Source organism: Stegodyphus dumicola, chromosome 3 (genome assembly GCF_044657685.1).
Source record: "Stegodyphus dumicola isolate Sdum_Otavi_A_Nest chromosome 3, ASM4465768v1".
NCBI classification, from domain to species: Eukaryota; Metazoa; Arthropoda; class Arachnida; order Araneae; family Eresidae; genus Stegodyphus; species Stegodyphus dumicola.
This window is the reverse complement of record NC_140770.1, coordinates 67,502,089-67,524,110: the sequence shown is the minus strand read 5'-3', so window position 1 is coordinate 67,524,110 and position 22,022 is coordinate 67,502,089. Positions and strand designations below refer to the sequence as shown.

The 22,022-nt window shown below is 31.3% G+C and overlaps 1 protein-coding gene and 1 long non-coding RNA gene across 2 annotated transcripts in view; one reads left to right on the top strand and one right to left on the bottom strand.

Moving 5' to 3' along the window:
* Positions 1 to 1,817: 1,817 nt before the first annotated feature.
* LOC146998019 (uncharacterized) lies at positions 1,818 to 16,665 on the bottom strand. Its single transcript, XR_015040221.1, has 2 exons — positions 16,388 to 16,665; positions 1,818 to 2,612 (listed from the first exon to the last, which is right to left on the bottom strand). It is a non-coding gene; the product is annotated as an uncharacterized LOC146998019 (long non-coding RNA).
* LOC118184836 (guanine nucleotide-binding protein G(s) subunit alpha-like) overlaps positions 13,519 to 22,022 on the top strand; it is an 85,576-nt gene continuing 77,072 nt past the window's right edge. The window contains exon 1 of the mRNA XM_035354567.2: positions 13,519 to 13,769. The gene's annotated coding sequence lies outside the window, so the exon portion shown is untranslated. The remainder of the gene's footprint in view (positions 13,770 to 22,022) is intronic.

Genomic DNA, 22,022 nt, shown 5'->3' with positions numbered 1-22,022 from the left:
TGAAAAGAACTGACGAGACAGGTCTGAGGCTGTGCTCCGCCTGTTTCTTTTGGCAGTAACTGCCAAATAGCGGTCCTCATTCGGCGTTGTAACTCTAGGGCGACCAGTGCTGTAACGTTTACTCACATTACCGTCATCTTGGAATCATTGCCAAAGCCTGGAGATGACACTCTGGGCAATTCCAAGTTCGTCTGATACTTCTAGTTGGGTATGCCCCCATTCCAGACGGCCGATAATTCTGCCACGTAAAAAATCATCCAAATGCGTCCTTTGTGTCGTAACTATTCTGTTATTGCACTGAAATGCGTATAAAGCGCCTGCGAACAATTTTACTTCTTTGCCTGTATTCCTTATACATCACTCTCTTACACTCTCGTCATTGTGACGTACCATTGATGTCATCTGGTTACTTCCTGAAATTTGCATATGATTCTTGAAGATGTGTGTAGTGATTTTACAGGTGATATATTTATTTTAGAGTTCGATTTCCGCGTGACTCCGAATTATCCTTAATTTATGGACATGAGTGTATTTTTTAATTTTGCCGTGTGTTTGCAGCGACAGATAAAATAAAACCGAACGACTAGTATTCGATGCTAAAAAAAAATAAAGAACATGTAAACAATTCTGATAGCTCATATATTAAATTTTTGAGTGTTTTGACAATGTCAAATTCAAGTGTTTCGACTATGTCAAATTCAAGTGTTTCCCTGATAAGTATAAGGCGATGAAAATTCAAGGTAAGCTATTTAATAATTATTAATTATTGAACTGACCAACAAACAAATATGTTAAAGTTACAATGAAATGCCTCGCTATTGTAAAATTTTTGTTTTAAAGTAATAAAAATGATATCCATTATTTACTGCATAAGGTATTTTTCCCGCCTTCTTAGCGGACCTTCGTGGTGTAGTGGTTAGCACACTGAGACGGAATTTCAGAAGTCCGTGGTTCGATTCCTGGCGAAGGCAGTGGCTATTTTTTCATCTTTCCTGCTTCTAAAAGCCTAATGCCTTTACCACTACGAACAGAAAGTTATTAAGAAATAGTTTGAAATCTAAATGCGTGTGTAAAACATTGATGTTTCTGCATACTTCAAGGATTAGTTTAGGTATTATTAGCAACCTATTGGGTGTACGTTCTAATTTTTCAAGAAGTGATATTTCTGATTTATACAATATTATCATAATTTATTAAAGAATGATTTTATATACAAATGTATAACAGATAGGAAAAAAAGTTTAGTATGCTTAATACTTGTAATACACTAAAACTACTTGTAATACACTATAATACTTGTAATAATACTTGTAATACACTAAAACAAAAATTCACATATTTTTTATTGGTTATAGCAGTTGTTGAAATAGCTAATTTCAGGAGACTAGTACTTGATGCAAATAGCATTTCTTTCTTTTTTTAAAGCATTTATTTGCATACTTTAATAATTTAAATAATTCTTAATTTCAATTAAAAACACATTTTAACTTTTATCCATTTATCAATTTTTAGAAGTTTTTTAAGGGGGAGGAAGATTGTTTTTGTAGAAGTTTGAGAAAAGTGTTGATTTTGATTCAGCTACATTAAATGAAATAACTTCATGGAATTAGAAAATCTAAAATGTTAAACAAATAGACATAAAAATAAACAGCAAATAGATTTGCATGATAAATGTCAAAAGCGACAACTAATTAAGGAATAGAGGATTTTAAATTTATATTCTAACTTATTTTTAATGTTTTCCTGATTAGAAAATTTCTACGTGTGATGCGAAAATGTCTTTGTCTGATATTGAATTAAAAAAATGCAACAGCGAAAAAAAATCACATCCATTTTTATTAAAATTACAACAGTACACACAATATCGCAGTTCCTAACAAAGGTATCTAAAGATGTTTATAAAAAATTAAATTACATTCAATTATAGTTCAAATATACCTTTGGCCATTTAAGTGAAAAAAATTATGTTTTAAAGACAATTAAGGAGAAAACTGTAAAAAAGAATGAATATCCTAATAATTTTGCATACAAAATATTAAGCCTTCAGAAATGCTGTTTTTGAAATTTTTGTTTTTTAAAAGACCATGAGAATAAACGCAGTTTTAAGTGTAAATCCAAGGTTCTCTGTTGCAGAAGTACAAATTGCACTAAGTTGAAATCAAAGATTTAATCGGCTACTTTCTTTCCGTTTAACAAAATTGATGATCATATTGTGTCAAACTATGACACATTGTTGAAATTATACAATGGATAACATACGAATATACTTGACTGGTACAACATGATTTGAGTTTGCTTAACAGTTAATTATGACAGGCAGGTACCTGGCGATGTAGAAAGATTATACGGAATGCTTGGATAGACTCTTATTACTATGCAGTCTTCCAAAGCGTTGTTCCATGTTAGGAACCTATGCATCACATTTTTGCACCCCGCTCGACAGAATCACGGCTACTGGCCACGTCGACAAACACCTAGAATAGGCATGGCAAGAAGGACAGTCTTCAGCACCATTCAGAGCCGGGAAGACACACAACCCTTTCTCTCTGTCCATCGGAACGATCCTTCCGCGCAATTATATGGTTCACTTCTTTTGGTCAACGGGAGGAATGCTAATTTTCAACAAGAAAAAACATAAATAAGTAAACTTATAGCATTCTGAAGCAAACTACTTTCATTGATTTAGAAACATTTATAACTCTTTCTACTCCATAAAACAGTATATAAGTGTAATAAATATTCATTATAAATATATTTATCATTTCTGGAAATATGCAACCAAGTATTTTTTAAAATTCAGATTGTTCACTGAACTTAATATATATAACATTTAATTTTTAAATGTAATAAGCAAATGGTTAAATATAACAAGTATTTCTTACACAGAGATAATTTACTATAAACAAGTATATCTTACACAGAGATAATTTACTATAATTGCCTTTACTAAATGGACTACATGATTAAAAATATTGCAATGACAGACTTTCCTTGCGCAAGTCACAGCAGTAGTAACATGGCTACCAAGATTCGATGTTTCAGTTGAACGTTCCCTCCTTCTATTCTAACTTCCTTGATTTCGATAGTTTGCGTACAATATAAAGTAAGAAAGAAATGGAAAGGTCATTGCACAGGATTTCATAACGAGCCGTATTAAGTAATTAAAAGAGCCGAATTTCGCCCACAGGCCGGCTTTTACCCACTCATGATCTAGTGTCTAAATTACCAAAAAGTGGAAGACGTCCCCAGATCATCATATAAGTAGTAGCGCCCATATCATATATACTGAGATCAGGAGGAAAAGTTTTTAGAAGAAATGGAAAATACATTAGAAACACTAAAGAAAACAGTTTAGCTGCGAAGAGAATATCAGAGAAACAGAACAATGAGTTAATATACAGAAAACATATATAAAAAATTGATCCGAGATATTCTCAAGGGCAAATTCGAGCACCACAAAATATCGCAGATCTGGAGCGACAACTGATGAATGCCTGGCAGAATGTGTCTCAGGATGACATTAGGAACCTCTACCACTCCTTGCTTCGACGAATTCAAGCATGCTTTGCCACCAGGGGCGGTTCGACCAACTACTAATTTGAACACTCAATGGGTGATTGTGAGCCGTGAACAAGTACTATGACCTTGATTTTATTATCTGTGTATAAGCTATACACTGTTGGTTTTTTAAGATTGGCATATATATAACATTCTCAAAAGAATCATCCACTTCTAACAAAAATACATTATGGCAATATACAAAAAGAAAATTTTATTAAAGAAAATCAGACATAAGAAATCTTACCACATTCTACCAAACCATAATAATGAAAAAACTCTCTCTTCCAGATACCTTTTTAACTCATTCTTTTTACAATTTAATATCAATGTTGCCAAAATATTAAAACTTAAAATTATGCTTTATAAACAAATACTATCAATTCCCCCCTTATTTAAGATAAATTTAATATAAGTATTTAAAGATATAATTTTAATCAGTCAGTCATGTCCATACTTTAATAGTTCATCTTTTAATTTCACCCTAGGTAGATACTTTGTTAAAATATCCGCTTCTTGATTTTGTGAACACACAAACTGAGGAAAGATTTGATTCATTTCATATTCATCCTTAACAAAGAAATATTTTCTATTAATGTCCTTGAACTGCTACTTTGTTTTGGTTTTTTAATCCAATCTATTAATGCTTGACAGTCTGTTTTAATTCCTATTGGTTTGTCAATTAGATCATCTTGACCCAATTCTTCAAGTAAAAAGATGTACCATTTAACTTCACATGCACATTCGCAGAATGCTAAAAGTTCAGCTTCCATTGTAGATAGAGCAACTATTCTTTGTTTGTTGCACTTCCAATTTATGAAATTTTTGCCTAATTTAATGAAATAACCTCCAAATGATTTTCCATCTTCAGTGGTACACCAACTTGCATCTGATGTAGCATTTAATTTCCCATTGTCTGAAGTATACACTAAACAAGTATTTTGTTTTCCTTTAATATATCTAAATATCCTCTTTACAGCTTTCCAGTGTTTCTCTCTGAGATCATGATTATATCTTGACAAATTACTTACTGCAAAAGCTAAGTCTGACCTTGTACCTGTTGCTAAGTACATCAATGAACCTAATGCTTCTTGATATTTTGTCTTCGGCACAAGTGGTGAAGACGCTATGTCATCAAGATTTTCACTCAATATTCCTGGAGTCTTGATAGGTTTACATTCATCCATTTCAAAGTTTTTTAAGATTTTAGTTATATAGTTTTCTTGACTGAGTATAAGTTTTCCAGATTCTTGCCGGATGTCTGTTCCTAAAAATTTTGTGTTTGAGTGACTTCTCGTAATGCGAACGATTTAGATAGTTGAGAGATGATGTCATTTATCTCAGAATTTGAATTTCCAATCACCATTAAGTCATCCACATATACTGCTATGATAAAATATTTGATCTTATCTTTATAAATATAAACACATGGATCTGACTTTAGTCTGGTTAAATTCTTTTCTTTAAGAACTTTACATAATTCATCATACCAGCATTTTCCTGATTGTGGTAATCCATATATACTTTTGTTTACAAGATATACTTTGCTCGGATCTGATATAAAGCCAGGTGGTTGTTCCATGTAAATTGGTTTATCCAAGTATCCATTTAAATATGCAGTTTTTACATCGAAAAATCTTATTTTGTAGTTTTTGTAAACTGCAATCGATAGTAATGTTCTAAAGGTTGCAAGTCTCATTACTGGGCTAAATCCATCTTCATAATCAATTCCTTTTCTTTGATTAAATCCGGTTGCTACTAGTCTTGCTTTGTAAATTGTTTCTAAATTACCTTTTTCATCCCTTTTTGAGAATATCCAGCGGTTTTTAATAACTTTCTTATCGATGGGTCTTTCAACTAATTCCCAGACTTTATTAGCCTCCATTGAACTCAATTCTTCTGTCATTGCTTGCAGCCAGAATTCACTTTCAGTAGATTCTATAGCTTCATCATACGTCTTAGGTAATCCTTCATTTGTATTGTATACTACATAATCTTTTAATTTTTCTGGGGGCTTCGTAATTCGCGCTGGTTTCTGTACAGGATTTCCATGATTATCATTTCCAGGTTCTTCATTTATTTGCGGATACTCGGTTGGCCTTTTCCAATGAATTGTTATCATCGTGTTCATCATCACTATTGGATGGCAAAATTTTCTCAGCTTCTTCATCTGTTGTATTATCTTCTCTATAGTATCTGTTAGTTATTTCTGAATTATTTGCATTTCCATTAGTTTGTTCCTTATAAAAAATAATAAGTTCTTCTAATATTTGATTTTTATCGAAATTTAAATAATTTTCTTTTAGTAAAGGTGATCCAAGTTTCTGTTCATCAAATTTTACATCTCTCACTTCTTGAATTTTATTTAGTTCAGGGATATAAATTTTGTATGCTTTTCTCTTCATGCTATAGCCTATCATAATCCCCTTTTTAGCTTTTAGATCCATCTTTCTACGTTTTTCTCGTCTTATATGAACATATGCTTCACATCCAAATCTTTTAAGATAAGTAATGTTAGGCTTGCGTCCTTTATATAGTTCATATGGTGTAAACTTTTTATCATTTTTGTGACTCCTGTTATTCACATGTACAGCTACTTTAACGCTTTCAGACCAAAATTTTATCGGTAATTCTGCATCAATTAACATAGTTCTAGCAGATTCAATTATAGTGCGATTAAAACGTTCAGCTTTTCCATTACTTTCCGGAGTATAAGGGGTTGTAAGTTCATGCTTAATTCCCATTTTTTCAAAAAATTCTTTTATATTTTTAGCTAAAAACTCACTACCATTATTACTACGAATTCTTTTTAGTTTCTTTCCTGTTTGTCTCTCTTCTTGAATGATAAGTTTGATTAGAGCTTCTGAAGTTTCACTCTTCTTCTCAATTGTTATCACAAATATGAAATTACTGTAATCATCTACCACTGTTAAAAAATAACAACTTCCATCTATTGATTTCTCAATAAGTCCAACTAAATCTATGTGCCATAATTCTAAAATATCTTCAGATTGCTTAAATTTCACCTTTTTATAAGATGTTCGTGTTATTTTACCTAATGTACAATGTTCACAATTGTTTTCAGAAATTTTTACATTTTCTAATCCAGTGACCGATGAGTGTTTTTTCATTTCTATCAGCCTTTGATAATTTATATGACCCAGTCTGTGATGCCATAGTACATTATTAACATAACTAATTTTAGCTTCTTCAACAATATTTCCTTCAACTTCAAATTTATTTCCATTTCTGTTAGCTATATATAGAATGTTTCCCTGTTTATTGATCACTTCTGCTTTATTTTGGGTAAAAATTACTTTTAAATCATGATCTACAATTTTTGATACTGACAGCAGATTTTCACTTAAATTCGGTACTTGCAGAACATTTTCTACTCTCAAGATGTTCTTATTTCTATCAGTTTGCATTTTAATGTTACCAATACCAACTGATTTAATCATGGCCCCTTTTTCAGCAGTCATAATTTGTCGTTCTTCATCTTTAAAATTAGTAAATATTTCTTTATTAGTTGCCATGTGAGATATGGCTCCTGAATCAATAATCCATTTAATTTTTCTATTCTCTTGTTTATTTATTTTATTCTTTCCATCATTTCTATCTTGATTAAGATATGAGCTTTCTATTTTCTTAGATACTTCAAATAAGCATGTAGCTGATTCATATTCTCTTTCCTTGCTTGATATTCTATAAGTTTTATTTGTTACATTTCTCTGCTGTCGGTGTTTTTGTTTAGTTTTCATTTTACATTCAGTTGATTTGTGGCCGAATTTCCACAGCAAAAGCACTTTATACTATTATTATTATTTCGACATTCTTTTATTAAATGTCCTAATTTTCCACAATTAAAGCATCTTCTTTCATATTTCCATTTTATCTAGTTTTCTTTTGCCTTAGAACTTACTTCTATTTCTTTTCCTCTTTGTTTATTTTTTCCTTCTGTTTCTTTTAAAGCTTGTCTAATTGAAGCTAGATCTTTCTCTTTATTGCTTTTAATAATTTTAACATCAAATTCAAATTCCTTTCTAAGTCCTTCTAGTATGAAGTAAATTAATTCTTTATCTCTTATTTCATCTCCAACTTGAGGCCCACCAGCGGCCGAGCGGTAAAGTCGCTGAACACTGGTAGTTCGGTCCGAGGTTCGAATCCCGCGAACGGGCTGGCTGCATGGGCGTTTTCGTGGTTTTCCCCATGTGTAACGTGTATACGAGCCAGTTTCCCTTAGAAAGTCCTCCACGAAGGCATCCCTCCCTTTAGGCAGATAGCCCTCGTGTGCTTTGCCATAATTAAATACACCACACCATCTCCAACTTGAATACTTTTACTTTTCAGAATAACAGCTCTATTCATATATATAATCATATACTGATTCATTTTGACTCATTTTCAGTTGAGCTAATTCTATTCTGCATTTGATTTGAATATCTTCTGTTCTTGCCGCCATTTCATTTTTGATTTTCTCCCATAACTTCTTTGCGTTTTTTTCATTCGCATATTTTAACGCTTGTGGAGCTGTCATAGTTTGATTCATTATATTTCTTGCTATCGGGTTATTATCATCCCATATTTCCCAAGTTTTTATTTCATTTTCGAAATTAACATCATCCTTTTTATATGGTTTTGGTGGTTCATCAGCTTCTATCACACTTCTTCATATCTTTAAACTTCTTAATTCACTTTCAACTCTGTTGGTCCAAATAAGATAATTATCGTCACTTAATTTTTCTATATGACTCAAATTTATCATATTATATGCCATATTTTCTAATTTATATTCACTAATTATAATACAAGTCTAATTTATTTCTTAGAGAAATTGGCTATTTTGTTAATCCTAAACAACATCAATGTTCTATCTGAAAGTTTATTAACAGAGGGTCAACCACGCTCTGCTACCAAATGTTGGTTTTTTAAGATTGGCATATATATAACATTCTCAAAAGAATCATCCACTTCTAACAAAAATACATTATGGCAATATACAAAAAGAAAACTTTATTAAAGAAAATCAGACATAAGAAATCTTACCACATTCTACCAAACCATAATAATGAAAAAACTCTCTCTTCCAGATACATTTTTAACTCATTCTTTTTACAATTTAATATCAATGTTGCCAAAATATTAAAACTTAAAATTATGCTTTATAAACAAATACTATCAATACACATATTCAGTTTCATCAAAAACAACCATTTCCTTCATGATGCTTCGATTTTTTTTTTTTTTTTTTTTAGAAAGAGTGTAAATATCCTGGTCATTTTTTGCCGTATGGGACAAACTTCTTATAATTTTTTTTTTTTTTTTTCGAAAGGAGTGTAAGAGTTTCCCAAATGTAAGTATAGAACCCGAGAGACCGCTTTAGATTTCGTTATTTGTATAAAATTTATTTTAAAAAATGCCAGACATGTGGCCAATAAGCCATTAGTCTTGATTTTGATTCTCAATATTAAAAATAGCAGACTTAAAAGATAATAGCGTAGTGCATTCGTTAATATGTTCCTTATCTATGGACTGTCTAGAGTTACAAAGAATAAGGGTTGAAGAGTCTTTAAGTCGGATTTTAAAAAGATGGGCATTCAGACAATCGTGCCCAGCCAAAAGACGAAATAACGCCACTGCTACAGAACGAGGAAAATCTGGAATAACTGGCTTTGAGATAGTGTGACACTACCAGGCCTTTCCTTTTAACTTCATTTAATAGGCAGGAGGCAAACCTTCTCTTAAATTCTAATTTAATTAGGAATTTTGCAGAATTAAAAGTCATATGGTTATTAGGGGTTTGTCAGAAAATCGGTCCATTTCCTTTGATGCCACAATGAGCAGGAATCCACTGCAAGACAAATGAGTCAGCTAGAATGTTGAGAATCTTCCTACATTCGTAAATTCCTTCTGAAGTGCAAAATTTATTGTTGAAGATAACCTGCAAAACGGATTGTTACTAATTTTGTATTTAGATAGGTAATTTTAGTAGAATTATAATTAAAATTGCTGTATTTCTACGTGCAATGCAGCACGAGACAAATTTTAAGAGAAAGCTATGCCGAAAAAATAAAATTACAGAGTACGTGCATTTAACATTGAGTAAATTGATAACTCGGTAATTTGTATTGAAATTAAATAAATATATTTGACCACTATGATAGCTGTAACCGTAATTCCATCCTCTTATTGCTTTCTAGATATCTCGCTACCGGTTGAAACTTATAGAAGGCCGGAAAAAGAGCGTGTGAGTAGGTTGCTTAATTATTATTGTTACGAGTTGTGATTTCCGAGTGAATTGAGAAATCCGATTTAGCTTTCTCTTTAGATGTGCTTTGCATTTCGTTATATTTAACGTTTTTAGTAGTTTGAAGTATAACTGCTGATTATATTGAGTGATATAGTGAACACTTGTACGAATATCTCTGAGGAAAATTCCAGAGCTCTGATATATTAATTTTGATAAGAATACATTTTATTAACATCTTACCGGACTTGTGCGTTCAATCTGTTAAGAATCCGCACGCACGCAATAGTATAAAATATGTATAAGAAATGAAAAATAAAGAATATGTAAAAGCAATAGCTCTTAACGCCTAAATTAATTTCTTTTCTTTATTCTAAAAATAGTAATCTCTTTTTGCACTGCGTCATTTCGCGATTAATCCATGACATATGATTTTTACGTAACACTGCTTAACTATGTAACTAAAACCCAGACAGACAATAATAATTTTAGAGCAGTATTAATTATCCAATCAAAATGCATTAAGAACCAAAACTCGGTCTGAATTAAAATTTCATCTTGAACACAACGCACTTGCTTTCAACCCTTCAGCCTAGCTGGATTACTGCTTGCTATTATCGGCATATTTCCATTGAAATATTAGACCTGAAATTTTTCGCAATCACAGCACTTCTTTTACTTTGCACAAGGAATTAAGAATGAGGGGAAAAAAAGGTGCAGAATAATAATGAGCAGTACATCCAAAGAAAAAAATAAGCAACAAAATTGTCAATTTTTAAATTAAACCGATAGTAATGCAAAAAGGCATGCAAAAGATTTGAAACTTACGTTTGTTCAGCTTTAAACACATTAATGATGAGAGCAAAAAATGTTTTCTTACCATCAGTGTGTGCAGTATTTATTATTTATTTTTCGCCCAAAGGGCGTTAGCCCAGAAGAGCTAATAATTTCGTTTTGACATTTTGCTTGATTCGCAAAAATGTCGGTTCACTTTTCAAATTGTTGCCACCAAATATTATCGCCCTGTGTTATATTTAAAGAAATTAAATAATGAAGCATCTGCTTAACTGTATGTATGTATCTCGCATTGTGATAAAACAGCGGTACCTAGAGCCATCCAGTTTTGGATAACGTAATCCTCCACCGAATATGAGCATCTGGAAGCCCTAATTTGGAACTTGTTTTATTATCGATTTCATATTTTGTAACATTTTAACGAATTTTTTATTAACGAACTCAGCGATTTCAAAGCGAGCAATGGCAAGTCGTTGAGTCTGTTAAGCCAAAATTCGTCAAAATTTTACAAAATATGAAATAGACAATAAAACAAATTCGAAATTCAAAATTCTGGCTTCCAGGTGCCCATATTCTTATCGAGGATTACGTGATTCAAAACTTGATGGCTCTAGGTACCATCGTTTTTTTTCTCACAGTGCGAGAAACATTCATACATTTATGCGGGTTCTACATTATTTAATTTCGTTGAATATAATACAAGACGATAATACACTCACTTACAAAAGTTAAGCATATGTTTATCGTTTTCAGAATGCTAATTTCTAGTTTGTGCGTATTGAGGTGCGGTTGAAAGAAATAGCATTTAAAGAAAGGTTTTAGATTATAGAAACGCAGTGTGTTCCACCTGCTGAAGGCCGCGTTACTAGTTGAATCTCTTGACAGTGATTTAAATGGCAATGTTGCGTTATTCTCGCCATTAGGTTTATCACGCCAATATTAGGTTTGAGTCAACTTGCACGCATTCTGTCTGTGTAGCCTTTGAGGTAACTTACAATTTACTTAGTTCAGATAAAATTCGTTACTTTTAATTTATACCACAAATACCACAAATGCTGGCTGTACAAGCTATGCACAACCTGTGCCTTCTCTTAATGTACTCTGATTTTAATAAAAGGGTCTTTTACACCCTTTTCAAGTCTTGTGCAATTTCCAAGACATAGCGAGAAGTCGCTAATGTTTTCCTGAGTTCCCACTCAATTGTTTCCAAAGAGGGTGAGTGAGATCTTTTGGACACTTATTATCGCTTTTTGCTACCTCTGTTCATAATCATATTTTCAGTTATTTTCTTCTAACTACTTAATGCTGCCTTCTAAGAACTCGGGAACATATTTTATTAAATTTTTACAATGATTGATTTAATAATTTTTTAATTTTTTGAAAACGTCAGCTTGGATGGAATTTATCTTAACAAACTATTATCATATATAAAATATCTCTGATACTGATGTATTCATATGTATAGGTAACGGAGATTTTAATCACCTTCATGTGGACTTTTCTCTAAGTTATCACTGTCTCTGACTTGCATTACCATAGACTTAAAAAAAAAGTACTAATTTCAAAAGAAACATGTCTAAAGAAATATCAGTATCTCCATAAGAAACATCAACTTTATTTTAATTTAAATTATTAGGCGAATAAGAATCATTATTCCGTAAACTGTTTCTCCTTGGTTAAAACATTACTCCTTTATCACATTTGAAACGAACTGTTAACAATACAACTACTGTCTTGCATTGATTAACCAGGTTATATTTTAGTCTGTTTTATAACATATCAAGCGAATATTTGAATAAGTCTTTTTTTTTTTTTTTTTTTTTTTTTCTGTCTGCGCAATTTCAACTGGAAAAGATTGAATTGAATCCTTGTCAATTTGGTTGACGTGAAATCTGAATTTTTAGAAAATAAAATTCTGATTCGAAGCTGAGCATCTATTAAAACTATCTCACTTTTCAAAATCAAAGCTACAATAAAATTTCGAGCCATCCACATATTCAGAAAGAACTAATTCTTGTGCTCTAACGGTGATGTAGCGTACAACTGCAACAGGTCCACAGTTAAAAGTTTAAACTCTTATCTTGAACTATGCTACGTCTTCAAATTGCATAACTTTCTACTCAGAACGAAAATTACGACATGAGACCAGAGAGATAGGAATAGTTTTTAACTCAAAATTCTAACTATAAGTGAAACTTAAGAGTAATGATCACAACTGTTAGCTGTAATAATTTTAACGGTAAATTTAATAAAATATTTTAGTTGTAAACGGAAAATTGCAGCATTCTAATAGGAATTTTCACAAAACTTCATATATAATTAACTAAAAAACTTCAGTAATTTCACTTGATGAAGTCTAAAATAGCTTTTTAATATAAATAATAATTGGTTAATGTAAATAATAATTAATAAAATAATAAATCATAATAAATTTTTTTTTCTATTTTTAATAAAAAAGCAGTTTTAACATTGAATATCAAAATCGTTTGCTTATACTGATATTAATTTTTTTAAGAACTCTCAGCGTGTCAACTAATTAATTTCATAACAATGAAAACCTAAAATTACCTCAGCATTTTTGGATTGATTTTCTTAATTCTTTGAAAACTAGCAAAATATAAATGATTTGTTTGCTGGTTAATGAACTTTAACAAAGCAAGTGGTATATGACAAAAAAGCATATAATGACGCATAGAGTTATGAGGAACATCAAGCAAACTGATGAGAAGTGTCCCCGCATTAATTTAATTACATTAACGATAACGTAACACTTTCACTTTTTGGGCAAAATAAAACGAAGAAACTTATTATATAGCAAATTTCTCTCCGAAAGATACTCCTTTGTATTGCAAGATAAGGAATTCTGATAAGTAAAATAAAAAGCAATTCTAGACATTGATATTATTGAAATGGGAATCATGTAAAGATAAGAGAAATGTTCATCCTGATCGCAGTAAGTAGTAATTCTGTAACTCGCAAGCAGTTCAAAAAATTCAGCTAAATATCTATTAAACTTAGTACATACATTTCACTTAAATTTCGTATGTTGGGCAATGGATGAATATTCTACGATGAAGATCGAAAATGCGCTTTCGGAAGATCCGTGATGTAGGGGAATTTAAGCAAATTGTAGCTCAAACCACTGTATATTTGCATGCTCCAATCGCAGGTAAGTTGAAAATTTTTACTTAAGACTTATAACAATGATTACTGTAAAATCTTAGAAACTTTTTACATTTAAATGTTACTTTTTATCTATGTTTCTATGCAACTATCTATTTTTTCTAGGGAGGGTAGATTAAAATTAAATTATTCTATCGAAAGTAAAGTACTTCCTTTGTACATGTTTACATGGTACTGCCAAATTTACTTTGCTTACTTAAATAGAATTTAAAACTGTACTGAGCAAGGATATTATACAACTGGAAACATTGTTTTAATAAAAATTTGATTAATTTAATATTTCCCATACAGTCCAGATTCTTTATTTAAAACTGATTGTTAAACGTATGAAATATGAAGGCTGTACATATGAGATGTAAAATGTATAATTTTATCTCTCATATATATATATATATATATATATATATATACGTACGAGTATGTAAACAATGACTCACATTTGTTTACGGGCCTATGTATGTTTTAAATTTATTTGCATAGATTTTGTTCTAAATACTGAAACACAGACTTCAAAAATTTTTAGAATATATTATTTTTCCTGCATTCTAAACCTTGCTTGCTGCAAAATAAATACCAACAAAATATTCTTTGTAATAAAAGAATCTATTCAAAAAATGTTAACTAGTAACTTAATAGTAATTCGTACCCTCGAATGTTTTGTTGAGATATTTTGGCAGACGATGTTTCTAGTCAAACATTTGTTTTAAGGAAAATGCATCACAAGAATTATTGTATGCGTTTGAATAATGATATTAGAGTCTTGTTTAGTAAAAAAAAATATTAGCAGTTCCATATAAATTATCTTTGATGTTATAAAACGGTAGAAATTGCATGTAAGTGTTAAAGATGCACTGCATTCCAAATTAATACCAAGGAATTGATGGTTCGTACTACGCAAAATGAAGTAAAACCCCAAAATTTAGTGCTGAAAAACTTGAAGAGGATTTAGAAGAAGAGTTTGCAATTAAAGTTAACCCTGAAGCTATTAAAAGAGTCCTTACAGCACATATATATAATGTGCAATCATCAGGAAAACAGTTCTACAACAAAATTAAAAAAAAAAAAAATACTCCTGGAGTTCACGAAACACATGTTAAACAATGATATATCATATTGGATATTTTTAGACGAGACAAATTTTTATATAATTGGATCCGTTATATAGTTTTATATAATTGGATATCACAATTACTGTATGGCTAAATCTGAACCAAGAAACCGAGATCTTTTCGAAGTACACGTGGTAAATTGATAACGTTAAAATTTTCAAAGTTTGTAAGTGTTACGAAAAACAAATCTGTAAACTGCAGGTCTCCAAAGCTTCTGCTGCAATTAAACTATTTTGCTAATAACGCAATTTTTTCCCCCATATTTGATATTTTAGTACAAATAGTTGCAATCTCAGAAATCAAAATAATATATATTTAAAAGCATTTTTAGTTTTCCTTCATATTCAGATTGAGCAGGGACTTTATTCTAAGAATTGATATATTTGTCCGAGAACTGTGGCTGACTCTGAATAAATTGCACTGAAATCTTTTCCTGAATTTTTACGAAGATCTTGTAATATCTCTATTATATCTATGTATTCTAATTGAAGATCTTAAAATATCGTAGTATAAATAAATTGCTGCAGTAAGACCTATCGACTTCAACTGTAAAATTTACTTAACGACAATGTATATGAAAATATTCTTGAAAGTGAAAATAGTGCAATCACAGAAGCAGAATATTTCAATGAATCGAGAATATTAGCTTCAGAAAGTGATTTGTTATTCCGCCATTTCTCTATAAGAGCATGAACCAAAGTCTTAAGTTATTTTACCATAACCAGAACAGATTTATCTCTTTCCATCTAACAAGTGAGACAAAGTTTATTCAGATTTTCTATTCTTAAAGATGAGCAATAAATTTGATATATTTTCATGTAAATTAAAATTTTTTTTTTCGAATTATACATGAAAAGACAACATTTTTCCATCAGTCCCATGCAGTTACGAATATCCTCAATGTGATAGGTAACGGAAGACGATTATCCCTGATGTCTAACAGAGGTAAGCAAGTATTTATCCCATATCTTCCACTATCTGGTGATAATAACACCTAGCTTGAAAGTCCCAAGGACGCCTTACTGAGGGTACATTAATAACAAATTTATATATAAGTATGGAAGTGGCAAGGGTTCTGCTCATATACAAGAGTTTTTTTGTGTTTAGAGGGTAATGTCTAATATTATACGTATGACAATAAGATGTATGTATAATATATACAGTACATAACCTGAAAATATAATATAGTTAAAACATATAACACTATAACTAAATAAAACACTTCAAACATAACTGTATTAAACATTAAAAGTGTACAAAAAATATAAGTTTACAGTCATTTAAATTAAAAGTATGATGTGGACACCACACAAGTTCCTTATACGGACTATTAAATAATACACATCTTTTGCTGCGCTTCATTTATACTTATTTTCTCGAATTTCATTAGAAATGGATTTCTCGTTTGATCAATTCAGTTCTCACTTCGCGGCAAGGCATGACTTCAAAGCAATAGCCGTATCGTCGGCGTAACAACCAATATAAATATTAATACCTGTCAAAGGCGTCGGAAAATCAGCAACATAAAAGAGATAGAATATAGGCCCAAGAAGCCTCCTCAGTTTCGATAGCTTTAAGTTTTATAGCTTGTTTAAGAGGGTGTTGATAGAGTCGTTTAAGCTTGTCAGTGACGCCTGGAGTCCCTCTATTGTTCTCTCTCTTATCTTATCTTTAGAGTCGTATTCGGCTGTACTTAGCTTTCTTTTAACTGTCTGTTTCATTAAAAGGTTTCTTAGTAATTAATGATAAATATTCTTAACAGATGTTTTTAAACTTGACTATAAAACTACTAATGTTGTAAGAATTGTAAGAACTGGAGGCTGCCTTCATCCCACCTGGACACGAGTGTCCCCATAGCTCAAAAGAAGGGGCCCGTATCTCCACAAACGAGATCAGCCAGTAACCCAGCCACCCCCAAGCAACAACAAAAATACTAAATTAAAAATAAGTAAGCACATCTAACACAAAATTACAAACCAACCAACCAACAAACAAACATACAAAAAAAAAAAAAAAAATCACAACATAGAACACCACAGATATCTAAAACACATATAAATACAGAATTCAATTTTAACAGAAGATTCCTACAAGCGCCCTATTTTCAATAATAAATTTCATTAGAGCAATAGTATATGATTTAAAAACTTTTAAATTAATGGCACTTAGATTAAATTCAGTAAGGTTAAAAATCTGTCTAATAGGGGCTGTTAAACTACAATCAACCACACAATGCCTAGCATCACCATCAACCTGACAACTGTTACATAGTTTATTTTCCTACAAATCAGTTGAAATAGAACGGAAACTTACCATGTCCATTTAAAACCTGATTAACATCAATATTGTTCATACATTTCATTTTGTTCGGGATTTTAATTAGTTCCATAATTTTTTTGTTTTTAGATAAAGAAAACCACTGTATTTTCCATTTGTTAACGTAAAATTCTTTCATTCTTCGAATAGCAACTCTCTTCGAACCTGTTACTTCAATATCCATTGCACTGACATTTGAGACAGCCTGCTTGGCCAGGCTGTCGGCTCGCTCATTGCCAATAAAGCCTATATGGGCTTTATTGGTAAATAAACCCAATGTAGCTTAATATTTAAATATGAACTCAAAGTTTCTAAAGACTCTTAATTTTGACAACTAATGGATTGAAATTGTCTGGGCGGGAGAGCGCATGGAGAAGTGACAGGCAGTCAGTGTAAATATTTACAGACCTGGGTATAAACAAGGTATCTTTAATTCTTTAATCTATAATAAGGCTTTGTTTAAATGCTTCACTTTCTGCCTGGAAAACTGAATTATATATGTTCGACTTAAACATTCTATAATCCACTTAGTTCCATAGTAAAAAAAAAAAAAAAAAAAAAAAAAGGGCTCCCTCCGCTTCCTCCGACCCCAGAACCATCTGTATAAATATCAAATACATCAACAGTTGGATTACTTTTATCAAAAACTAAACCAAATCTATTGGAAGGATGTATTAAATGAATATTAAATTTTTCAAAAACATTCTTTGTAACTAAATAATCTTCATACATTTTCAGTTCCATTCGTTCAGATCTAAATAAAAATTTCTCATAGTAAAATTCGTATAAAATTGAGAGAGGAGGCAGCCGAGCCAACACAAAGACGGCCTCGGTAGGCATCGTTCTAAAACATCGGGTTAAAGCTAAACCCCAAGCTCTCTGAATACTGTCTAACTTCATCCGTAATCTAACCAATTCCCCTGCCCTGAATCTCCAGGCTCCAGTTCCATACATGATGATTAGAAGCACTACATTTAAGTAAATCTTCCTCAGAATGGAGGATTTCAAGGCTAAAATCTCAGCTGAAAAAGTTCTATAATTTAATAAAATCAGATCAATTCGTCTTCGTACGAACTTAAAATGTTCTATAAAATTTAATTTGCTATCAGTTATAACGCCAAGATATTTCATATTATCTACAAATTTGATTCTTTTGCCTTGATATTTCAAATTTGGTGGTCTAGTCTTTTTATCTCTTCTGGGAAAAAACAATGAACATATTTTTTCAATATTAAATTGTAATTTTTCTTTGTTTTGACAATTACTTAGTATTAGAGCAGTTCCATCAAATAATTTTCCGATTTTTTCAAGGGAATCGTGTTTTATAAGAATCATAATATCATCAGCATATGAAATTAATTCCACATTTTGAGAAAACTTCTGCTTCAGCAAGTTATCCACAATAATGTTCCAGAGCAGGGGAGCTCTGCAGGAGCCCTGAGGGCATCCCTTATAAATATTCATTACTAAGTCTTTACTCTTATCCTTAAAACAATTAAAAAATTTTCTATTACTAAAATAACTTTTAAATAGATAAAACAAATTTCTAGGTATTTTTAAATCAATTAAACCATGCAACAAGGAAAACCAATCAACAGAGTCAAATGCAACCGAAATATCTAGAGAAATCAAAGCTACGTGCTGTTCACCTTTGAAACGTCTGACATACCAAACAACCCGGTAACGTGCATCCTCCGTACCTCTTCCAAAGGTAAATCCATATTGAAACTCACTAAGTGGGCATTTATTAACCATAAAGTGTAAAATTCTATTAGTTACCAATTTGTCTAGCACCTTACCCAAAATATTCAAAAGTGTAATGGGTCTTTGCTTTAGGGATCAAAATAATTCCACCAAATTTCCAACAATCTGGAAAAGAGTAAACTTAAGACAGGCATTATATAGGAAAAAAAAAAAAATCTAGGTAATAGCAGAATAATCTTTTAATCAAAACAGAATGTATGCGATCCGGACCTGCAGCAGCCATATTCCTCAAACCCAATAATACTCTTAACTTCATCATATGTGAATGGTGAGTCATTTTCACTACATTTCAAAACACCGTCTTCAAAAATATGTATATCTTTTGGTTCACCCAAATCAAGTACCTCTTTAACATACACAATATTAATATCTTGCTCATCACCCATACCATCAGATATATTTTCCCCCCCCCATTGCTGTCTTATAAAAACCATCGTAATAAACAACGTTTCTTAAAAAATAATTCTCTTTACATACTCTCTTGGTCTTCCTAATCAAACGTTTATAAATAGCCAGTTCTCTTTTGTACTTTATTTTACCTAAAATTCTAGTATTATCATCTAATCCAATCACTTTACAACATTTTGGAATGTTGTCTACTAATGTTGTATCAAAGTTAGACAAAATTCCAAATACGATCCAGAGCCACGCTTGAATATGCCGCCCGCAGATGTTGCCGCCCGGGCACAGATTCCGACTTGCCCGCTCTAGATCCGGGACTGCGATTAAGGTTATCCTTTTTGTTATCTATTGTAAATCGCAAGTAACTAAAACCGCTGATAACGAATCAGGGAAAGGCAAGAGCAGGATGATCACGTCTAGTACTTTTGAGATACAAAAAATTACTTTCTCCAACAAGTTCTCATAAGTTTACTGTACATTCTGCTGATATTGTGATTCAGTTTCGGAAAAATATTACCAAAGCCCTCTTACTTAGGATCACGATTCGCTTCAGCTTCTAAAAAAAAAAAAAAAAAAAAAATGAGAAGCCGGGCTCCTGCGCAGTTTAAGCCTTGAATATCATCATTATAATTTAATAATATTAAAATCATGTCACTGTATTTCATGTACAAGTCGATTGTATATATATATATGTATGGCGCAAGAAATGATAAAATGATAATTAAATTGTCTCTGGAAACATCAAACTTAAATGCATTTTGATCCAGAACCACAAGACTTTTCTCTTCTACAATGAATTTACATTTTTAATATTCTCTTAAACTATGTTAAATGCACTTAAGGAGTTCCGACGTATTGTTCTAAAAATAAAGGATTCGTAAATAAATTTAGTTGGGAAACATTGATATAGACAACAATGGTTGTTATCGTTGCGTTTTACTTTTGATGCAATTGATAGCTCACATTCGGAAGAGAAATTTATAGCAAAGATATGTAATATAACTCTTCTGAAAAATCATTTATAAACTTTACTACCAGTATGGACTTTAACGAATTTGTTGAAAAATGTTATTAAGAAATAGATATTAATTTATCTGCGTCAGTTTCCGGAGGATTATGCTGTTGTGAAAGTGAAAAATAACTAAAGGATTGCATGCAGCATAAACTAGGTAATAGTTTAAATTTCTTTTATTGTGAGTTAGATTTTACCCACAATGAAAATATTAGCATCAGAAAAAATTTCCAAGCATTATTAATTAATTAAGCTCTTATTAATTATTAATAAAGTTACATTGAATGAATGTTTAAATTCGAGAACTGGGAAATGTTTGTTATCTTGAAAAGTACGGTAATTGTCAAATTGTAATTAATGTCCCCAAACTGATGACTTTAAATTACAAAAGAACTGAAATTCTACCTCATTCGTGAGATATTCGTACATTATAATAAATGGTTATACTTAACCAGTTTACGAAGAAGGAATAGCAATAAAGTATTTATCCAAAATAAACATTAACAAAGCCACATACGATGTACCGTCAACCTAAATAAAAGCACTGGATCTGAATTATGAAAGCAGCAAGTAGAATGCTACAGCACACGGAAGCAGCATGATTTATAACAGTCATTGACGACTTTTGTGCAAAGTGCCTTCAAACTTTGAAGATGAAAGTTTACGGCTTAATGGTTTGTTGACAGTGTTCAATAAGATATCTTCGGTGAAGCTGTCAGAACAGGAAGTTTCGATGTTTTTCGCGGCAGCTGAAACTAACCAACATTTCTTGGAAAACGAATAAATCGAGCGCATCAGTGGTAGCCATTTTTTGCTAGCCGATTACCTGTATGGGAGCGCAAAAATTCCTTAGTGGTCGTTTTCTTCAGGGCATATTTACTAACAGCAGAAAAAGATAAATAGATAGGAGTATGTGACAAAATTTAACATATCACTAGCTTTTCCGATTTGTTACTAAATAAAATGGATTCAGAAATATATTATTTTATTGCGTTAATTGTAAATAACGCAATAAAATAATAAATTTAATATAGTAATAAACAGTTTGGTAGTTTGTTATCGGTCTTATTCGGCCTCTGTGTATGGAATGAATTAAAGAAAAGAATAAGGAAACATGATATTTCTTCGAAAGCTCTATTTAAAGCAATTCTTATGAAGAGATGGAACAAATGGAACATTTTTATAGGAAAAAAAAAATGGTTATATCCATGCCAAAGTCCATGAAAACAGTCAATTTAGCTGAAGTTTAGCCAAAGAAATATTGAATGTTCCACTATTTTCTTGAATGTTTTTTTAAAGTGTCCAGATATTTAGATGATTCAATTTCCAGAACTTTTGGAATAAATTCTTTTATCAAAAACGTTTTAAATAACGTTTTTCAAAACACAGAGCTTTTAAATAAGGTGGTCAAGAGTATATGTGGAAAAAAAATAATGTCATTTCACTAATATTCAGTAACTGTTATTTTCATTTAAAACTGGGGAAAAAAAAAAAAAAAAAAAACTAAAAGTGTCCGGAAACAAATGGGAGCTACTGTAATGATCTTCAATAGATCTCAAGGTCTGTTTAATTTGGTTATTTCTCATTTTTATCCTGAAAGTGACAAAGTAGTTATAATAAAACTGTTTGAATTGCA